Source organism: Dendroctonus ponderosae, unplaced genomic scaffold (genome assembly GCF_020466585.1).
Source record: "Dendroctonus ponderosae isolate FM_Combo_2020 unplaced genomic scaffold, Dpon_F_20191213v2 Dpon_F_20191213_1, whole genome shotgun sequence".
NCBI lineage: Eukaryota > Metazoa > Arthropoda > Insecta > Coleoptera > Curculionidae > Dendroctonus > Dendroctonus ponderosae.
In genome coordinates, this window is record NW_026017110.1 from 52,074,782 (window position 1) to 52,098,974 (window position 24,193).

General features: G+C 31.9%; 1 protein-coding gene and 1 long non-coding RNA gene across 2 annotated transcripts in view; one reads left to right on the forward strand and one right to left on the reverse strand.

Annotated features, from left to right (window-relative positions):
- Window positions 1-24,193, forward strand: part of LOC109533890 (probable G-protein coupled receptor 158) — a 173,633-nt gene that overhangs the window by 2,643 nt on the left and 146,797 nt on the right. The gene's annotated exons all lie outside the window — the stretch shown is intronic.
- Window positions 1,544-2,186, reverse strand: LOC125505758. The gene is made up of 2 exons (XR_007282379.1): window positions 2,033-2,186; window positions 1,544-1,981 (listed from the first exon to the last, which is right to left on the reverse strand). It is a non-coding gene; the product is annotated as an uncharacterized LOC125505758 (long non-coding RNA).

Below are 24,193 nucleotides of genomic sequence, written 5' to 3' on the forward strand. Positions count from 1 at the left end.
GGTGTATCTTTAAATCAAATATTGATTTGTCAGAAAACATAATATGTATTAATCGTTTTATTCTCGCTACTTCACTTTAAGGAATACTTCACCATTTCCATGTAGAATAAAAGCGACCCTGTATAGATGACTTATTTATACGCATAAATTGGCTATTTAACTTAATCGGATATTTTTATTTACACCAATGCCTCAGTGGAAACGCTTATTACCTCAGATATGTATATTTATTGTTTAACTATATGAATGTGAAATAACTCGGCATTGAGGGACTCCAGGGGAAGCTATTTATTACCCTGCGATATGTGGAATACATCTTGCTCCATCATAATTTTCCTCAACTTACTGGTTATTTCGGTAGAAAATAAAATAATATTGCTGTTACATATATCATCAAGTATGACCACATGAAACATAACATATGTTTACTTTGTCATAACGCGTAAAGCGTTTAATACAAATAAAACAGTTTATTCCGTAAATGTATGCTGTCAATTTTATGAAAATATTAGACTAAAACATAATGGGCTGGAAATATTCTTTGAACTAGCCACAAGGCAGTAATTTTTCCTTTCATGCTGTCAACTGGTTAAATAAATTACGCTGTATAAATCCTTTCGGTGAAAAGAAAATCACTTGGTAAACTAAAATGAGGAATGATAACGCTGGGCGTAACTCTCCTAATATATTAACCAGCTTCAATTAAAAATGGACTTTCCCTATTATGTAACACTTTCAACAAATTTGTGACGTCACTTTTATTTATTTCAAGTATTTATGCATAACTGGAATAGAATATGTGCCTGTTGTAAGCTGAAAACTTTGCAGGATTCAAAAAGGCGTGAGCGCCATGCGTCTTGTTCAAATATATAGACGATTGTTGGTAAAATTAAGGTGTTAAAATAGGGAATGCTTTAATGTAATCTTGATCAATCGCCTTTTCTCAGCCACACATAAACATGTTTACGAAGTTTCTAACAATAATTAAAGCGAAGCTTAGTTTTGTTTGCTAAGATTAATTACAAGGGTCAATATTACAAAGCAACTAGTCCGTAAGGAAGTATAGGGCTTGAAGGTATTTTCTTAATTAGATGTCATCACTAGACGGCCCAACTAAGAACTGTTGGCCTTATTTTAAAATCAGATTTAATAAGTTGGAAAATACTGAAGGAAATATTACGCCGCCAGATTTATTTACTATGTGTATGAAGTTCAGCAGAATTAATCAGCATACCGCAAGTCACAATGCGAAAAAGCGGGCAGATATTTCAATGACTCAACAAATAATATAGAACTATAATCAACAAACAACTCAGCACTATTGGATGCCGAATTTTGTATAATCACTGTTTGCATGAAAAATATAACCAATTAGTAGATGTGGGCTATGCAATTTATTTCGTTGTTATATACAATTTCCGAACAGGCCCAATTTTAAATTTACGTTCTTCTCAATCGTTAGACCAATTGGAGATATTTTAAAACGATCTGGAAAATATGTATTTACTAATTACTTTATGTTGCTAAAATTAAAAACATCAAATTCTTTTCAAGTTTTAATCAATCCATCAAAACATGATTACGCTGAAAGTTTATATAAATTCGCTACGCCAGAAGAGTACTTCTGATGATGATTTTTCGTTGATTGCTGATGAAATTTTGCACTTCAAAAATAATGTACAAATAGCACAAACTTTTAATATCGTTTAATCTTTTTATTTAAAAAATTCTAGGTAAAATATCGCTTCGCGAAACGTTTAAACTCCTACCGGCAACTAGATCTCTGCACTTTAAAAGCTTTAAAGTATATAAAGTAGTATTATTTGCACGGATGCATATATTTAAAGTTACGAAACCTGTGTCGCCAGTGTTAGGAAAATAGCTGCTAGCGCAATCAGAGCACATCGGTGAGGACCCAAAGGAACATTCTGGTGTCATGGCTGCTCTGTTAAGAAGTTATTACGCCGAGATAAATTGTCTCCTAAAACTTGAGATCTTGCACATTTCTACGTTTAGTCGGTTTTAAACTTACCGAATTGGTTCAATCTTTATTCAAAGATCAGTTTCTCGTTCAGCAGGAGGTAAATTTAGTACGTATTTTTCTTCGATTAGACTGTCGTTTGGAAAAAGGCTTAAAAGTGAGAATTGCAGTATGTTACGCTTAAGCGATTTGTCATATTTGTCAGTTATGTATTATACAAAGTGAAAAACGGTCACAAGCAACAGAATAAGAATAAATAGAAAATTAAACAAAGTGAGGTTATGCAGGTTGAAAATTAACAGTTTTAGATAATGAAACACATTTTCCAATTTCTAAAAATAAATTCATCAATAATTATCAATACAACATCTATTTAATCATCATCTGAATGAATGGGAGAATTAAAACTCAATACAAACACTCATAGCCTCATTATTCAAACTCAAGTCCACTTACATTCCGCAAAGCAATAAATTCTAGTTTCGTTACAATCAGATATATTCTTGGTCACGTTTTGTTATACGAAGTCCATACGCAATACACATAGAAAGTTAAATACAGATAAAACAAACCGTCGAAACGGCTTAATTGAAGAGTTCCCAACGGAAATTCGTGTACGCGGAATGGACTATAGCATTGGTGCTCATGTAAGTGAGATTTTTTCTCATTAGTACAGAAATTTTACAATGGGCTGTTCAAATGATCCGCGGCTGCTTTACATTTCTTGGTGCCCCAGATATAATTTAACGAATATGCTAATTTCGCCCTCTTGAGCCCAAAATAGATCCGCCGAAGTTTGATCATATATCTGAAATTAATTAAAACGACCTAACTATGATTTCTCTAAAGTAATTTTTTCATTTTTAAATTATGTAATACGAGAACCAGAAACAGTAAAGGAATACCGAATTTACTCCAAAAATATATTGATATTCTAATCTCCACGGGTTTTATTCAAGAAACAAAAGACAAAAATCTGTAGACTTTAGTTTATCATCATAATTCGTTCACACTTATTTCTAGGAAAAGTTTACAGATTTACAAGGAAAGCCTGTCATAATTGCAATATACAATTAATACCTCAATTGCTTTAATTATTTCAAAACATATCGTTGGTTACCTGCTAATTGGGATAATACCTTGTAGCCCTTTGGCCGAGGACTAATTGCTTTGTAATCTTGACCCTAGTGATTAATCTTAACAAACATCATTTAACTTCCCGGTAACTAATGTTTCGTAATTAGTTTCCAACAGTGCAATATGAGACCTTTCGTACCATACAGAATCAAATATGAGCTAAAAAAGAACACCCGAATTACCATGTTCGTTCACTACTTTTGCAAATGAAAGGCGAAGTAGAGGTACTTGAATAATTCCCTTAGATTCAAATTTGTCTAGTTAAATGTATTAGTACTAGTACTGGTATTAGATTTACATTTTGAAAATTTACATTTCTAAAATATTAATAACTGGATTGTCCTATGCAGCTAACCGATGGAAGCAATTTAAAAGGTCGAAAGAAGCCATTGTAGTAAACTACAATAGAATTCGTACATCATGAAATTTTTTGCAAACATAAAGCAAGCATAAGCGTTTGAAATGTAGGTTTATTCAGTAACTCAAATTGTACTAAACACATATATTTTTCTTTTCAGGAAAAGGCATCATAATGAGCGAGATTAGCTAAAAGTTAATTTTTAATATGTTATTACGTAACTGAAACAATGGCTTCTTCTGAATACACACAATATAGTTGTTTTGATAATAATAAAATACAATCATCCCTTTGTTAATTGGGTTTTCTAAGGACCGCATCTGCCTATTTTTGTGCAAAGATTATATTTACTCGGTAAGACAAATATTTACTTGGTTTTAAGTCCGAAATTAGAAAAGGGTTTCCGTCCAATTTTCAGATTCAAAACATTTTTTTGTTCAAAAGGTTGCTTTATTATAATGGTGCAGGTCGAATTTCAAATTAGTTAACAAACTGCAAATTGCAGAAAAGTATATAAATGTTGCCAATTAAAGCTCATATTTGAACAGCGGCCCTAATTGAAATATATCTAATTAATTAAATAAATAAAACCTTGTCGGTCTTTGTCAATTAAGAAACTTTTTCCTTATTTTATCAGCATTCTGTTATAATAAATATGGCATTATGTTAGCTGCTTGATGACAAATAATAAATCTTTAACTTTAGGAAACTGAATTAAATTATATGGGGAATGCTGAAGGTACTTTAAAAAATGACGCTGATAAGAAAATGCAAAGGAATAAAAGAATAATTTAAACGTTTTCGCTTGAATCCTCTCCTTATGCACTTTAGTATATTTGAGCTGGAGTGAGTGCTCTAGCTACGATTACTTAGCGATTGCACAATCTTTGAAACAAAGTTAATTCAACATGATGACGTTTAAAGAAAACTGGTTTCGTTCCAAGGCAGCGACAACATTATTTAAAGACACAGGCGTATCTAGAACGGATTAAACGAATTGACTAAACAAATTGTCCATCAACTTGCCTAGATACCCAATAAACCCAACGTTCACTATATATTTGAAAATAGTGTTACCGTGAAGTGAAATACGCCCTTCTGATACAGCAACTTTTACATCAAACTTTTCGAACCTAAAATTAAAATTTCTCAACCGTCCTAAAATTATTATTTCGTTATATTTTCTACCCCTGCGTATCTGAGCCGACGTTGCTCGCATATTTTATAACCTTCGTCCCTATATTCATATAATTTATTATATGCAAATATTTGGCATTTCAATTTACATCTGACCCAATATGAAGCAACTATTCCAATGCCAATAGACTTGAAAGCTTGGGGATAATTTGTAAATGATGAAACATTTCTGTTTCACACTTGAATCAACGGTGCAGACTTTTATTTAATATTGATGAATTGTAATATTAAATAATATATGTTTGAGACAGTAAACGATTATTATTCATCGAAACCGAGGAACAGCGGAAATGGAAAACTGTTAACACGTTTTTCTTATCCTTATGATTATGATAATAAAAATTATTTAATAATAATAATAATAATGCTCTTTATTTCAAATATGAGTTTACATAAATAAAACAGAGTCACAAATTTAGCAATAGACAATTGCGACACGACGTTCATTACACCAAAATGATTTAGGTCATTGACAATAATTATAGGTTTAAGGTCTTGAGGGTATTCTTTCAAGTTGTAAGGCTATAGTTCTATTAGGTAATGTTTTACTTCCTTTTGTGTTATACAATTTTATGCATCTGTAAAATGTGTCAAATACTGTCAAAAATCTCAGCGATCTAAGCACCGACCTATAGCTCTGCAAATGACCCATCTTTTTAATCAATGGTATGGTTTCTTTTTGAACCGGGAATATATTTTTCATCCTTATTATCCTACTACTATTAGTTATTACTACTGCCCCACACATAATACCATATTCCAAGGCCACTCAAAATTGGCAAAGTATGCTACTCTCAAATAGTCTCCAGACATGTATTTACCGACAATACATGTCTATAGCGTATACAATAACTAGCGGAGTTTAATTTATTTATTTGTGTGTGCTCGTTTAGGCAGATTCCCAATAATTGGACATTTTCCGAAAATTAGACTATTATGTTAGTTAATTCGATATGTTCCGGTCTGTGTATTGCTGCTTGTTTTGTTCTGAAAAGTAATATTTACCAAATTTACAAACCAATTATTAACCGAGCTAACAAAGTCCTGTGCATTTCTTATGACATTTGCAATTTCTTTGCCACGAATAATTAGAGTCGTGGTATTCGCATAATTCATTATTTGTCTGTGCGGCGAGTTACTCAGTGAGGGAATCTCACTTATTAAAACTATGAACAAAACCGGCATAGAATGCTTTCCTATGCAATTCCTACACTAGTTCTTAAGGTTGTCGATAAATACTTCTTATCTTTTGTGACCTGCAATACTTTCCTTCGACCATCCAGGTATGATGCTATCCAGCTTTTTCGATTTCCCCTCAGCCCGTACTTTTCCAACTTTAAGAAAAAGTTAGTTTCGATCCAAACAATCATAAATCTAACAGCATTCCAATAATCAACTTTTTATCTTCTTTCTGGTTTTCTATAGATTGCATCAGGTCGAACAAAGCGGTGTGGTATCGTTACGCATATCGTTATTTTTGAGTTAATACTATCCCACATTAAAGCAGTTTAAACTTCGCGGAGGGAGTCGGTTCAAATTATCATAGGAAGTGTTTTATGCCAATGAAGTTAAGATAACTTCTAGTTCCGATTTGCCATTGGCAACCGGCTGCAAAGTGTTAAATAAGCTGTCGCGACATACAAATAGTTCATAATATCAGCATTCGCATGTCAGCTGCAGAAATAATGTATTACTCATTCTTCTGAGGATGCGATACAATTTATATTGAATTAGTTTCTATTAGTTTGACAGCAATTGTTAAACGAGTTAAAAAGATTAACTTATATGAATTAAATATATATTTCAATTATTGTCAGCCTGCTGCTACCCAAGCGGCGTTGTGTGTGCTCCGAAGCTTTAATTAGTATATGAAAACAATATTTTGAAACAAAAACAGGAAAACAACGGGAAAATCATGCCTCTATTTCAGCACAAAGATTATTGTTCTATTATCCCACATAGTATGCAATTTTCAGTTAAAATTGTTGTTGCAAAGCAAGGTAATAATTTGCATTCCACGTGTATTTTTGACACAAAATGAAATTATTTCAAATTTTCTCAATGGTTTTACCATAAACTGATGTTTCCGATTTAAATTCTGAATGTTCCATTCTGATTTCTATACTCAATTGCTCGAAAACTGTGTCACAAATTTAATTAAATTAAATCAACTTTAAATGAAACATTATTATTTCATTAGCTTTTAAAGCTAACACAATTTTTATATAGCCGGTGCTATGAAAATAGTAATAATAATAATAATAACAATAATAATAATGATAATAATAATAATGATAATAATAATAATAATAATAATAATAATGATAATAATAATAATAATAATAATAATGATAATAATAATAATAATATTTATTTCTCAGAAAAAGACATTATTTAATACACCCTGTATAACATTGAACAAGCAGACATAAAAACGAGTGTCACAGCAGTACGTGCTTATCACTCATTAATCTAGATTTTTGGTATATATGCTACCTAAGTATTTATATTTTCTTCTTACCGTTTTGGTCAAAATAGCAGTGTACATTTTTCCAAATTATTGTAGATTTCATTTCTAATGGTAAAATGTTCAAGATCTTTGGTGCCAAGTAATTGATAAATCGTAAATTTAAACCTGTATAACTATTTGGAATCTTCAACTTTTTATCTTTTCTAGCTCTAGTCTCATGGGTATGATTTACATTCATGTTAATTTCTTGATTCTTAAATACAAAGGAACATACTTCCATACAACATTCGACAATAGCGTATAATTAATTCGAATTATTCTTGAAGCACTCCAATTGTCAGGATTGGTGCTGCAACAGATAAAATCACCAAATAAAACCTAATTTCACAAATGAAGATTTGAGAAAGTGTACCATGGAGTAATTATTAGTTTTACTCCATATGCTTAAAAATTGGATTTACGCTTTTTCCAACAGAACCTGATATTAAGGAAATGGAGGAGTACATTTTTCGGGACATGTTGAACACATCTCATCAAATTGTTGTCAATCAAATCAAAAAGAAGAGTTATTTCCTGCCTTTCAGGCACACTCTAAGCATTCGTAATGCTCCGCGCAATTAGATATTTCCACTGAGGAAATCCGTTTTATTATATTGAGTATCAAAATCTTCGAACCAGTTAGCACCTAAAACGCTTTGGCTATACTGTGAAGATTTTATGTTTGAAAATAAGTACTTTTACAAGGGCAAATAATCAGTTACTAAGTAATTAAGCAGTCGAGATCAAAGGCGGTGACCACTAAGAATGTTAACCCGCTTACTGATAATAGGCCTCTTAACACCTTTCGTTTGAATACGCACATAAGAGGTGCTCGAAATCATCAGTTCCGTCCATCAATCATCAAAGTTAGTTAGTCACGTTGTGAAATTCGTAAATATACTCTATCAAAGGTGATTCCAAATTAATATTAAAGAATGACTTTAACTAGCAAGTTGGGCCTTGGTATTAATTAAATTGCCTATGAAATGAGTTAATTATTTTTATTGAAACTGAAACTGGATACAAAATATGCTGTATTTTCGCCCTATTAACTAATTACATGCTATCTACATTTCAAAGCTTAATCAATCTGCCGGATTTGTATTAAATTATAGAGTTGAATATTTGTTTTAGTTAATTCCAATGCTCCTGAAAATAATCAAAACTAGTTTCTAGGATTTCTATCTAAAAACATTCCCCTAGATGCTTTTTTAAAAATTCTGTTATTCACCTGTGCCTAACTTTCCAACGTGCTCGGAATTGCAACAACATAAAACAGGTATTCTACGTTTGAATAAAGTAAAATAATTATTTTCGGCGACTTGCATCAAGTAGTAAAAGAGTGGCAGCTTCAAAATTCCCAATACTTTAATTGTTAACTATATTATTTATTTTAAATCACTAATCAAATAAAAATTTTATATCTAAATATATTTCAGTTTGGTTAAGTGTCACACATCCTTTTTAAAACAACGCCTTTTAATTGAAGGTTGTAAAATGTAAATATTTCCAAAACGAATTTTAGGCCTTTGTTAGGGCTACAGGTTACTAAGTATATCCCATTTTAGCATTTTATAGTCTTGTGTTTGTTGTGTTAATTGAACATTCTATCGCTTTTCATGTTGGAACTTGTGGTCAGAATTAATGCAATATTAGAGCTGGTTAATATGTTTAATGCTGACGTTAAATCCTTATGCCTCAAGCTGATTCCAAGCAAATTATTCCAAATGGCAAACCCCAAACGATCTAATTATGCTGTGTACTGCGAGGCAAAATGATGATCCATTTTCGGTTGAAGAAACGATGCGAAAACAATGTAATAATAAACCAAAAATCAAGACACGTCGAACTGAAATTCCACTTATTCCGAGCAAATGTTTAAAGTGTAAGATACCCTAAGATTTTAACGCAATTAGTGCTAGGGTTGTTTAAAGGGATCCCTATTTCACCGCGGAAACCTTTCACACAGTCTTTGAGAAGATTATCCATTTAGCACGAATATTTCCATAAATGTAAGAGATATATGCATATTTAATTACCTTAGGACTTGATGACGCTGATTTATGGTGCCCTTATTACCCCACAAAATTATTAATACGACTAACCGTACTTTAAAACTGACAGAAGGGTTTCGAAAATAGGGTTAAACTACTTGAAAAACCTTAGCGGAATCGTTCTCGAATTTTCGCCGAAATTTGCCTGACAGATTTACTTCACTAAGGGTTAATTGTTGATTTGGAACTAGTATTGAGTAAGGATTGCTTTTATTCAGATCCTTTTTGGTTTCCTATTTATCAAATTTATCTCAGATCTCTGGTGAATTCGATGCCCCTACCTTTCAGGCCTAAAGTACAAGTAATCTTTTGAAAGCTATTGAGAAAATGGTCATTTATAAAAAAAAATTAGGATATAAATTGAAGAATTTTAAAGCTGGTTTAGTTCTCCTTTAATCAACGGTTTCGTAAAGCTGACATGTTCTAAACAACTTTGGTACGTTTTCTCTTCAAAATTCACCATATTGAACTATAAGTTCTAAAGAATTGACATTTTCTACCATAGTTGGAAAGCAGTTTGGAGCATTCAAGGGCCGTAAGTTTTACTGCGCTTTTAGAGATCAAGCGCCATTCGTCCCCCTTCCGTTGACCAACTTTTCATATTAGGAAGGATTGAGTTTTCTAGGAAACGTAATAGAAGTATGGTCAATTAGGTCAACTGAAATTTATTTAGCCAATTAGCACCTTCAATTAAAGCAATTAAGCTGAAACTATCCGGTGGATAAGGTGATTGTTAAACTTGAAAGTAATCCTAAATTACAACTAATTCTTCTAATAGTGTGTAGAAATAACGGATCCATATGCCTAAATGATTAATGGTACAGTAGTAAAAATCGGCACAACAATCAAAATACCCTGTTTAATTAATGGGAAGCAATTTTTTTCCGTGTCAAAGTGAAAGTGAAAATAAGATTTTATTACGGATGACTTTGCTTTTGGGACCGACGGAACGGAATTTAATTATGCGTAATTCGTCAACTAAAATTAATTTGATCAATTCCAACTCACAAATTTTAATATCGTCATTAACATCAAAACCAGTTATTTGAATTTAACCATAACAGCTCACACTAACGGAAAAAAACAATATTTGATAGTGCATCATAGTACCTATGTTCTTAATTAATGAAAAGGAAATGTTTGTAAATGCATTCATGCTCGCAGAGTTTAATAGCATATTCAAACTCATAAAAAATATCATTTTACAAGACTCAGTAATTCTAGTGAAGTCGTCTTATCTATATAATATTAGTAGCATATATATCAGTACAACTACTGAAAAAACTCTACTATGTTTGGAGCTATTCCATTCCTCAAAATGTAATAGTCCATTACGAATGTTTTAGAATTGACCGTTTGCAGGGATTTCTAATGCTATATATTATGTACTGTAGATCAGTTGCTAAAAAATATTTAATTTACAAAGCATAGAGATAAGAAGTAGGATCGTCTAAGTAGTGTTTTAACATTTTTGAGTGAAATCAGTTTACGCTTCAATATCAGTTTCAAATAAAATATGTATATGTGCAATTGCAATATGCAATTTCGTCGAGAAGCTACATAGCAAGTACGTTCTAAGTTATAAAGGAAAAATTTAAATGATTTAGATTTCATTTAATTTTGCTTAAAAGCTTTGGGTAAAACCAGAATATCCAAACTACACCAAAATAAAATTGCAATAACTGCCCCGAAGCAGAAGAAGACAAATAGATCTACTCACCAATGAAAAATTGCTATCCTTGCCATTTCAACTCTTTTTCCTGGTCCAGACGCGGCCTTTTTCCAATAAATTCGAATTTCCGGAGCTAGGAAGCAAAAGAAAAAAGAAGTAAACAGTTATTTAAAAAAACATTAAATATTAGTTAGCGACACGTTATGCATGATGCATGAGGTGAAATTAGTCGAAAACACAGATATTTGTTTAGTTTTCTTTGCTGAGCCAATTACAGTGAATGAAAGGCGACATAAATAAATAAGATTAAATTATTATTTTATTAATGTCGAGGATAATGGACAAAATTAATACTCCAAATGCATGCCAAGGCTTAAGGCAGCAACAACGCCACACATAAAAACTGATGATGGTGGAAAAATATACCGAAACGTATTTTGATTGATAAATAGAGACAATAAATCACCGAAACCCAGGAATGAATTTGATTTGGAATAAAATAATATTGCCAAATTGATAAATTAGATGATTTAAAAAAAAACCTGTTTTAGTGCATTGGGTTGGATATAAGTAATTAAAGACATTTGTTAAATATAATCTTCATTCTTGAACCACAACCATGAGGCGTTTTCAGATAAAAAATACTTTATACCTTTATAGCTATTTGCAGCTATAATTCTATACAAGTCTACATCCTAAGCGAATAATAGTAAGTCTAAAATCCAGCATTCCTTCCTTGAAAAATTAGATCATGTTTCTAGTGAGTCCTAAACTTTTCAAGAAAATCTTTACATCCTAGCATCGATCGCTCAAATCGCCAAGAACCTTGGTCTATAACATTCTTCATAGGCGGTTAAAAAGGCATGCAATTTTGTACTCCGTAGGTGACTATTTCCAATAAATCTTAGGGATATTTTCTGCTTGAGGGAAAGTCTTTGAGAGGAAAACCGGTTAAATTTTCAGCCAGAGACAATAAGCCGTGTATAGAGTGGAAAAAGGAAAGAAAGAAAAATGGTTTGTTATTAGCTCGTTTTTCTCTTATGCGTTTAACATAATGAAGTGCAGAGTTACGAGAAAATGAATAGAACGAGAGTGAATAATGTTTTTAAAGATAAAAGTCCTCTAGCATACAATTCTAAACGTCTAAATCTTGTCTAAGCTGGAAACGACTGTTACGGAATGTTTTTCAGTATAAGCTCGACACGTACTTTCACCTGGTGTCACGTATCAAAGGCCACGTAATATTGCAAACTACCGAAAATATTCAGAGCTTCCACCTTTTATGTGCTTTTTATCAAGGTCCTTTGGATCCTCAATGGCCTATTTAATTAGTTTTTTCCTGCTTTATGCTTACACGAAAGTTCCATTATTCCTGATATATATAACACGTTCCAGAAAGACCTCTTATTTTGTCGTTCATTTCTAGTAAATATTAATTACCGTGAACCATGAAATTAGCTTAAAGATAACGTATTCAAACATCCTCGAAATTAAGAGCCGCTAGTAGTCTATTTGTCACGTTTATCCTGGATAAAATAAATGCAAATAACTAATGCCTCCTTGTAGGATTTATGCCACGCTCAACGCATTAGTGTCATGTTTAAAACCCACAGAATATATCGCATTAAAAACTTTCTACATTTGACCATTACGTCGAATGAGTTTGAGCTTTAATCATTCAAACATGGGGAGTAATTCGAAGGTTTAATATTTCGGTTCATCCAGGACAATGGGGTTAGATAAAGTTTTCAAGAGTTTTCCAGGAATTTTAATTTAAAAAGCGAATAATATTTGTTCATGGCTTTAATTTAATTTGTTCTCGGCCGTAGCGTACAGGTACAGTTTTAATATAATATCATATAAAACAGGAATAACAAAGTTAATGAAGGTAAAAGCAGTAATTCATAGCATCAATTGAAAACAGGTGAGAGAGTTGGTATTATCAATAAAATAACATAGGCTATTCTGGAAAACGGACAGAAATAAAGTGTAAGGAATTAATTGTATCACCGACGCTCGACCAACCACTTGCTGATATAATGAAATAAAATTATGATAAATGTGCTTCATTCGTCATATAGAACATGGATGAAGTGTAATGTAAAAACGGGAATATTCCAAGCCACTTAATAACATAACACTAACTTTAAATCAAAAACATTGCTATAGTTATGGTTATATGCAATGAAAAATGAGTTTATAAAAATTAGACTCCCAAAACTCCGAAAATTAAGGAAACTGCAAATAATAGCGATAGTTGCCAGTCATCATACATAGTTTTAATATGACGAGAATTGAAAATAGTTGCAGTTATTCAGTCTTATATTCGTACGTGAAAACTATTTATTTGCGGTGCAATAAAAAGAGGTTCGATTCAGTACTGTCTGGAATGGCTTTTGTACTAATAATTTACGGCTAACAAAAATGTTGAAATGAAAGATTTTCGTGGATAGGGCCCAGAATAAGACAAGGAGATGTACCATTAGGGCACTTAGATTCACCTTCTATCTGCTTAAAATTTACGACCGGCAATAAAAGTTTACATGCTCCTTTTGTAACATTTCAAACGATTTCGTTTTAGCGACTTAAACTTTCCTAAAACGCGATCCATATCGTTCCATAAAATACTATTTTCTTTGTCATTAGTTTACGTTTTCCTCTCAATTTATCTGTCACGTCATCCTTATCCAGGGAATGCTTTCGGAAATATTTCACCCATCCCTTCTCGTGTCAAATATGTATATCTGCGGATTTTTTTCCTTCTGATACTCTCTTACCAAATTGTATTATGAGTAGGGATTACTTAGGGATTTTGCATTGTGATTACCAAAAGCTCCAAGCCTGACACAAATAAAAACGCGCTTTTCGCTCCATTTATCTTACACAACAATATCCTGGGGATGCCTCGATTTACTCAGTTTAAGTAAATATACAATGTGTATTGAGCTCTCAACTCGAGCTCTAAGGCAGGTGCCTTTTAGTTAATGTATAACCGCCAAACTTACAGGTAGTTTATTGGCGCTAACACCATATACTGTTATCAGAGGATATCAAAAGTTTCATAGAAAAACAATACCCATGAGAGATTCTACAACCGGCTAAGATTAATATCCAAATCATTTTCACAAGGTTTCTAAGGGTGGTGTTGAAGAGAAAATTTATTGTTTGATCCAGCTGGAGCTGATGGACAAGATGCAATGAATTTGACATGAAAAATGTAACAAAATATTTACTCTTAACAAGTTTCGACAATTACATTTCTCAAAGTTATATGTCTCACATTATTCCAGTCTCAGCTACTTAGCTAATTATTATAAGCTGTGAGCAAGACAATAGTTAACTGCCTCGAATCTGCACGAAGTTAGACTGAAGTAACGTGAAACGTACCTACGGTAATTCAGCACAGGAATACAATTTAAGTTTGACACATTTCTGACGCAATAATACCGGCACCACATTTTAATCCTGTGATGAGAATGAGACAACTCTAATAATTTTAAGCAGCTACAAAACTGAAAGTTTTATGAGGTGGCAACCGGCAACATATCAAAGTAATAGACCAAACGTGGAACAATTATATGCATACAATAAAATAGCGATGTTCCAGATGAGCTCCGAAATGGTTTTAAGGAAATTTACTTGGAACAGGATTACAAAATGGATCTAAAAAGTAAATCTCCAAATTATTTCGGATCTCCCCAGGCGCTCATCAATCCTGGCGAGTCCCTCTAATCTAATCCATCAATCATTAAAATGTTATAAGTTTCAAATAATCTATAGAGAAAATTAAATTTTGGGAAAGTTTTTAAATGTCATTACATATTGGAGATATTTACCCAATTTAATTGAATTGGGTAAATTTAACTCGCAAATTGTTGAGTCTGCGAAAACTTACTTCTCATGTTAATATTTCCACCATGACGCTATTATTGCCACTTTCGGATAACTGATGGCTTAGAAACAGAACTTAACAATAATTTAAAAAAATGGGGCCAGCTTTTACTCCATTTAAAAATAACTTCCTAGGAATACCATCTTAACGCTTCAGATATTACATACTAATGACTGAAAACTGAATTACATTTTTATAATAAACAAAATAAAGTTCAAAAACTATGTAAAATTGCTTAGTTAAACACCTACAATTTTAAAGAACTTGATTTCAGAATAACGAAGAAAGAACTTTTTTCCTTCAGACTTTAGGAGCACAGACTCCTTTGTTTACCGTCGATTTAATATACTAAATAGATTTATTATGCTTTTATAAATTCTGCAGAACTTTGTTCCAACATTTCAATATTTCCTGATTTACAAATGCAAAACGAAAAAGTTTAGCACTAGTGAACTCGAAAAGCTGTCTAGTATACTTTAATCTCTCAAAGTTTTGGTTATGTAGATTATTGGAAGTTGAGTAACTTTATAATGTTTAAAATTTGCTATACTAATTTAATTCTCGTGAGGGCATTAAAGTGAAAAGTAAATTCACAATGTGCTATCACAAAGCATAGATTTTTACTGCTCAGCTGGTTAAGTTTTGTTAGTAAACAGTTTGATATTCGAGTACGTCGAAAATAATATTGCATTTATGACATACATTTGAAATATATTTCATAAGTGTAACGTTTTTGTAAATAAGTTCGAAATATTAGTTATTTATAACAAGGCAATCTCAATAAAAAAGCCCTCATAAACAACTAGCATTAAAGTACCCATGATCTAGTTATGCACAGCAATGATTGTTTAGTGCAATGAAAAAACCGTTTCCAATTTTGAACAGGCTCAAAATATTTATTGGAATACGTAATTTTTAATAATTTATATGGATATACATTAATTCGGTGACTGAGTTTACATAATTATTATTCAACAGCCATTATTAAAGCATTTTCAGTAATTTTATTTTACTTTCTCAGCTGAATATATATCAGAGCGTGGAGCATCGACTTAGACTGCTCTCAAATATTTAAACATCTTAACCCAACCGCTTCAGCCAACTATGCACACTTCAAGTTATTTATTCATTAGCAAACCTTATTAATAATCTTCTCGTGATTTAGAGTTAAAGATATTGAAAGTTTGTCGGGCATTTAAATTACCTTCGATGCTGTCCCGATAGATAGACACTTCTATCTTTATTGGTCAATGGTATTATTTTTTTGCCTTGTTCCTTCATATTCATCTTCCGAAGGTAAATAACGTGTTTATATTATTACTAAACTACTATTATACACACACGTGAAAAATATAAAATAATCTTTACACTGCACCACGAGCTATCCTCAATTTTTTCTTATAAAGTATGTAGGGAAACTTCGTGTCTTAAAAACTGTATTATTTGTATGACTTTATTATTATTGTCCCATGCACTTTATGATATGGATCAATTTAATTCTTGCTATAATTATGCATTCTATGTAGATCACCCTACTTATTGAATTAAAAAATATATTAGCAAACTAAGACAAAGAAAAAGAAGCACAGTAGCACCACTCAATCCAGGACGCCCTAATAACTATTAATTATGGCTGCACTAATTGCTAAGTGATGGTACAAATTCTTAAACACTTCATCTCCGTATATCGTTAATCTCATGAATCAATTAAATTTTCAAACCCCCATTAAGGTAACCACGCATAATAAAATTACCGGTTTGTAGCGATAAGTTTAATCCAAGCAGATGCAAATGTTCGACTAATCCGGAAGATTATTTTGTGAAAAATAACAATTTTAATTTTGTACAGATCTTGCCTTGGAAAATAAACAGCATCCGTCTATATATTCGGCTCGCATCTTCTCGCACTTAATTTATCTCTTACATCTTATATAAACCCTAAGCAAGCATGCGGTTTCATCATGAACTTCAAAGATAATGAACTTGATGTGACATGAATAATGGTTTGCAAAATGAGAAAGAAGTATCGCCTTCGAAATATGAATTCTGTTCCCGGTGAGCTATATAAGAAATTTATTTTTTGAGCCAATGTTGAGCTGCAGGTAAAGTGGAATTTTCTAATTAAATGTTTGCAAATTATCATTTTAAAATCTTGCGTGATCAACCTGCTAGAACTGAATGACTGAATGGTGTTGTCAACCGTGTAAAACTTACATTTTTACTACCATGGCAATTGATATATTTTATCTACTGCGATAAAATGAGCCATAATGAATTTGTGTGCAAAAAAACGCAAGGCAGATATGCATGATAGATTTTCACATTTCAGTTCATTGGTATATAAATTTATGTGACGAGCTACACCATAATATTTATTATTTTTTCAACACAAAGCAACAGCTTCCGATTCGTTAAGAAGAAAATGAATCCGTTCTAATTGTGTAGCAAAAACAAAATTATTCATAAAATTAAAATCAATATGAACTGACATTTACTAACAAACACAACAAACATTAACCAAGACAAGCCTCTAAACGAGCAGTGTGAAAGATACCTAATAGCTGCATAAATTCAAAATTCAATCTGTTTATCTGCACCCAAACTTTAATTCATATTTACGAAACTTTCATGAGAACTAAGGCTGGTCGGTATTTAACGTAACCACTGCTAACAGTGCTCCAAACGTCAAACCTCGAATCACAGTTCAGGTAGCCGATTTAACAGGTTATTTTGAAACCCTCATAAAACGGGAAAAGGGGTTCACACCAGCACAGAACCTATGCGACACCGTCGAACAATCTATCCAATAGCCATTTGTCAGCGGAAAATTTGTTTAGTTGTTTAAATGATTGAGTTTTTTACTTTTTTGTCTATTTAAATTACTGGTTTATTATCAATTTTTCCTTTTTAAAGTAGTTACTTATAACCCATGTTAAGAATTTTTTTAAACTTAATCATTAAATAGGAACATGTAACGTTTGGAACCAATTACTAATGTGGAACTGTAACGTTGTAACGTTGTTGTACCGAAAAAAACCGTTTAACACACACCTAATGGGAACTGATTCTCATTCCATATCTCATACTACGGCATTAATTATTTAATCATCCAGTTGCTACTTTTGTGTATGAAATTAATTAATAACTTTTCTATATACCTTGATGCTGAGATCTTGGCTATTCCAGCCAACCTGGTTAACTAATTCGTACGCAAACTCTCCAGTTAATTTCGGAATGAAATGTTAATAAAGGTTAACTGTAGACCGTAGTGATTTAATTGTTGGCCTCACAGTTATGCACTTAGTTGGCTTCAGGTTAATTAGCCCTCTGAAATACCTATTTAAATGTTCAGTTCAGGCTGGATGCATGTAGAAAGTTAATTGAAAGTATTCAAGTATACATCAACTTACATCACATTCGAATTTATAAATCCGAAAATTGTTGCACTAAGATTATAGATGTGAGTCTCATTCGGAAAATATGCAATAAATAGGTGACGAGCAACTAATGCATATATAACATAACAATGTATCTAGTTTTAGTTGAAAATGTTAAATAAAACTTCATATCATACTCACAGATATAATTCCATCAAAATTCTCCTTTAATATGGAAATAGATTAAATACTTTAATAGACTATGTAAAGACCTTCAAGGCATTTGGAACTGAAATGGTCTGCATGCAATGTTAATGAATTCAACTCAATTGCAAAGTCAAAGTTCAAATCTACGCTAACCGTGTCCAAGACCGTGCAAGTAAGTAGAGCTAGATTTGAAGCGATTTTGACTAATCATTTTACTGATAGAAAGTTCCGCCGCTGGAGATTATCTCGTCTCATTTGACCTATTTCCCTCAAAATGTTTTCGGCCTCAAATAATATTGTTGCTAAATCCATTCCCTGCCATTGATGCAGTTAGATGCAAATTTCGACACCACAAATTTTCCAGAAAATAATAATGACTGAATTGAATTTATTCGGAAATAATTATTATCCAGAATGTGAATAATAAAATTTGGAAAAATTTGTTTAATAAAAAGTATTCTGCTTTCCTGTCGGCAAGTGGATTTTCTCAAGCAACTATTTCACTTTATAATATTCGAAAATATAAATATTTCTGTAAGCAATATCAAACGCTATATGAAATTGCATATGAACTAACTGATATATAACGACCTAACCTAAATAACTAAATAGATAAGCGCAAAAAAACTTTTAATTGTTAAAAAAATGCTAGTTTAACTATAGTATGCAACATTTAATATTCTAATCCTGCGTCTGTAATATAATGAATAGATAATGTAAAACGAATAGTTTATGATTCTATATTCTATTATATATTAACTTTCTGATAGTTAATTTCCTTTAAAACTGTTATACCTCCTATATTGAAATTCAAGCTTTTCCAAAGATCAATTTTAATTTTCGGAAATACATGCGTGTAAAGAATTTTTATGGTCCTATAAATTACCCAGCTGTAAATTTGGTATGCAAATGATTTGGGATTCATTTCTCGCTAGATATGATTTATCATGCGCTGTATAAACAAGATTTTCACATGGTTAAATTGGGCCAATATATTGCCTTATAGGCAGGCATATTACTGCAGTTTATATGGTCCGCAAGTTTATGCACGGCTATGAAATGATAGAGCGCGGTTTGTCAAATAATTAGTTTTGCCACCAGTCGTAAATTATTTTTAAGACCAAAGTCAACTATACCAAATTGTCCTATAAAGTTATAGCCACTTAATTTTACCATGAAGGAACAGCGCGGTTTTAATCTTGACTCGCTTTTGTGTCAACATCGATTAAAAGGTTCGCAGCTTCATAGAGATTGTCACCACATAATTTCATATTCCTATATTCTAGATCCTAGTGCAGTATTACCACAGGAACAATTTGATATGTAAATTATGTTTACCATGCAGAGAGTGTTTTGTTCTTTAGGTGCAGCGAAATCTATTTTCTTGTTACACAACATAGGAAAACGTCACAGAAAACACAATTTATGAACTAACTTAGACCCGGTTCCTTTATCTGGAGGAAACTGGTTTTCTTCAGATATTGTAAAACTTATGTCTCAAGAATCGATTTGTCTAGCTGTTCCAATTTTGCATAGAAAACTAAATTAAAAAAACGTATTATGTGTATTAGATCACCATGCCGACATGTGACTGGGTCACATTAGTTATACGGTCAATCAGTTTAATTATTGAAATATGAAAAAAGATCGGCGGAAGCCCATATGAGTAATCCGCAGCACATGATCCAATTAAGTTCCAATAGAAATTACAGATATACGGAGAAATATTCTACGTGAGTGGAAAACAGTTACAGTTGCCAAACGAAGCAATTATCTTGGAGATTTGTTGTTCTAGATCTTGAATTAGTTAATACCGAATCCTAATCCAAAAAGATCCAGATCTGCTACCAGAAATCACACACACAATCACAATTTTATCTCAAATAGCCATTGAAAATGCTTAAACATAGTTATAAAAAAGATGCATATCTGCGAAAAGAATAAAAATCAGTTTAGTTTCCGATATTGACCGGGCAATGGTTATATGTCAAACAAAACGTTAATAATATTAATACGATAAGTAAAATATTACTAGATTAAAAGTAGCGCGTATAGTTTTTTACTGATTCAAACTAAAACATAAAAATTGTCAACAGAAACTACGGCGGATTCAAATACGTTTGCATTGCATATCGCTTAACTTATTCATTATTAAAAATATAATCAAATTCATTATTAAAAATTAAACTAATTAATTATCAAAAATTAAAAATTAAACTTAAATTTGCACGGTTCTAATCTAAAATCATATTAAAGAACTAATTTCCACCAGCTCTCATAAGTAAAAAATATTAATTATTAGAAACCTGAGCTGTAGGAAACATGTTTTCTCCAGCTCGCCCATTCATGAATATTTTAACATATATATCTGACACTGACACTCAAATTTACAGTTGCATTGTACGTCCTGGATATTGTTTCGTTCGTATCCTAGTCCAAGTTATTAAACATATGTTTCAAACGCTTTCATGATTTGCACATTTCATATCGATATTTTTACCTCAATAAAAGCCTTTACACAAATCGCTAGCAAGACGTGAATTGGAGAGTGATTATTATGCATTTTTTATTGTTTGACATTATAAAACTTAGCCTTTATCGTTCCGTATAAAATATGGAATATTGCTTGAAAGAGTTCGTGTCATACGTACTAAGATCTTAAAGTCACGAATAAGAAATTGTAACGTAAAAATATCACACATTTAAGTTTGAAACGTGCACTTAACTAGCTTTTAAACAGCTTTATTGGTTTTTCTTGCAAATTTGCTAATTCTTATTATTTTTGCATTGCTACTGTTATTTACAGCAATCCAAATGTAAATTGGAATATTTTATAGTATAAAATGAAGTTCGTATACAGGGTGATTCAAAATTAGCGTCATTTCTCTGGAGGTGTTGTCTGGTGCTGTTATAGGAGTACAGAAAAAATAGTAAAATAAATTAATTGTTATTAAAAACTGAGAAATTTTTAAAAAACCATATCAGAAATACGGCAGCAATGTTTTTCAAGGTAATCTGCCTAATTAACATTGCGCAAATACCTGTGGCTTCGTAATTATTTAAGACACCGGTAACCATGGAATCATACAGACTGACAATAAGATAGACAAGGATAAACGGAAAAGTCAACAAGATTTGTTGACGAAGTGTCAACTTGTTCTCATAACATCAACCCTCAAACCATACAAAACCAAACATTTGAATGGTAAACTCCAAACCAGCTAGTGCCTGTGTAATTTCCTTATTATCCACTCTTATCAAGCAGCTTCTCGTATTCAGTTAATTAACTCCTGCTCCATTTGTATCTCCTTATGCTGTGTGTATCGTACAAAGGTGGTAGGAACGTAGCGCTTCCTTGGTATTTATTTGGTGCTTGGGAAAGTGTCAGTTATTTTGCTCTGAGTGCCCCTGGAAGGCCCTGATTCGGTTATGTCCAATACGTGTTCCTCTGTGCCTGGAATCCGAACATCTATCGTCCACTATCTCCCTGGAACCACTCTCCTCGCGCTTTGTAGGCGTGAGTTCTTTCAGCTTCTGCTATGTAGTTTGCAGCATTTCCCTTGAACTAATCGCATATCCGCAAATTCGTGAAAAGAAATTCAAAGTAAGTCACAGTTTAACAAATTATTGTTTTTATTGACAAGGGCTATCCACGTGTAACTATCTGTTAATGACAAAAAACATCCATGCCGCTGTGCCTTTTCATCAAAAAATTGTAGAAGAGAACTTTTTTGATATCAAAAATTTTAGTAATTTGAAGCAAAGATGGTAATTTTTCTTTTTGAATACTTAATTATTCCAATATGCTACCAATTAAACATAGAACAATTTCAAAATAATGGTTAATAACAAAATTGAAATTCGATCTTTAACTGTTAATATATTCTAGAAAAATTCGAAAAAAAATGTCTATATTTTTCTCGTACTTCCCAAGGGAGCCTCTATCACCCCTTAAAAGGAATGACGCCAATTTTGAATCACCCTATATAATGTTTCTGATTTAATGCGATTTTACTCATTTCGCTACAATTTTATAGCTAGTTTTGCCGAACATGCATTCAAAATAAGACACAATAACGTTTCTGCTATGATCAGCATAATTAATTTATAAAAGAGGCGACAGCAAGAACGAGCATTTAGTCATAAGATAGTTACGGTAAGATCATAACATCCATGCTACGGTCATTCATAAGATAGAATCGGTTACACGTTAAATCCTTTAGATTTACGTAATTGTTTGTATTAATTACCAGTGCTTGTATTAATTTGAAATAAAATTATTTTTAAAAACTCAAGTTTCAAATTATCAATTGACCGAGGCTCAAAGTAAATTTGTTATAAATATAAGCAATATCGATAATACTTTCACGGCTTTTAAGTATTATATCACATCGTTCCGCTCCTCAACGCCACGATGAAATTTAATTATTTTCACTTCCCTAATGATGTAGCCGTTACATTATATTTTTTTCTTTTTTATAATGTACTGGTTTCAAACCAAGATATCCAGAATTTATTAACACAAATATTGTTCCCATTAAAATCAAACTCACCCCTAAAATAATTGAATGGGAATTGATTTCTTTAACCACATTTTTATTTATTTTGTAAATACAGTTAAATAAATGGATAACTGACTTCAGCGTTGAGAAAATGTAATTATAATTTTTGGTAGTAGACAGAAGAATATAGTGTAAATTTGATCATCTTTTGCCTGCACAAATCCTTCCGAAGAGTTCAGTAATACTTCGCCTTTATACCTTAAATTTTACGCTTCAAAAGTTGTGATTTCTTGCAAACAAATGGAAAAAAATTATCGTAACTAATGAAACTGTTGTTTTCCCTCTATCTAAGCAAAATGATCAGTTGTTCATTTGTATTTTTGGAATAGTGCTTGGTAAAAGTGAATATGGTTTCGAACTTTCTAAGAAATCAAAGGTCAAAATCTGGCCGTAATATCCTTTTCACATAAGAGAATGAATTCCAGTGCTGAAATAAATTTCGAGTCAAATGTTGTTTGTCAAACAAACAACTTAGTCAAAACGTCATCACTACTTTCCAGCAAGTAGGTAATTTATCGTCAGTTTAGCCAAACACTGCACATATAGAAACTTTAGGGTCTCACTGCACCTATTTTCTTAAATATGTTACCAAATGGAGACGACATTGTCATTGCACATTCGGCCTTTAGGGAGATGCAAATTTCGGAATGCGGTTTATTAGAGTGTTGAAGCTTGAATATGCTCGCATATTGACAATCAGAAATTGCTATTTCCGTATGTCCAATACTCAAATAACTACCAAATAGCATATGAAATTCCATTGAGACTGAGATAATTCAAGTCTCAGTAACACATTTAACAATATATAAAAATTTCTAAAAGCGAAAAATTTCCAACTCGCAGAATTATCCGCAAAATTTGAAAGCGCAGTGCAATCAAAGAATTTCTTTAAATTTAATAACAATTAAGTATTTTGTGTGATGATTATTATTTAATTATTATAATAAAAATTTTTACAAAAATTATCAGACATAGATATAAATCCAAACCATATTCTGATAAGTTTTGATGTTGTGTCTATTCACTAACGTTCCTGTTGTTAAAACTTTAAATATTATCAAGCAGAAATTATAAAATGAAATTAATCTTAAGGAACGCACACAACTAAGCATTAACACCATTATTCAACTTTCAACAATATGTGAAAAATCAACTTATTTTCCTTCCAATGATAATTTTTATCAACAAAATTTTGGAATGGCTATAGGGTCACCACTATCCCCATTTTTCAGTAATTTATTTACGGA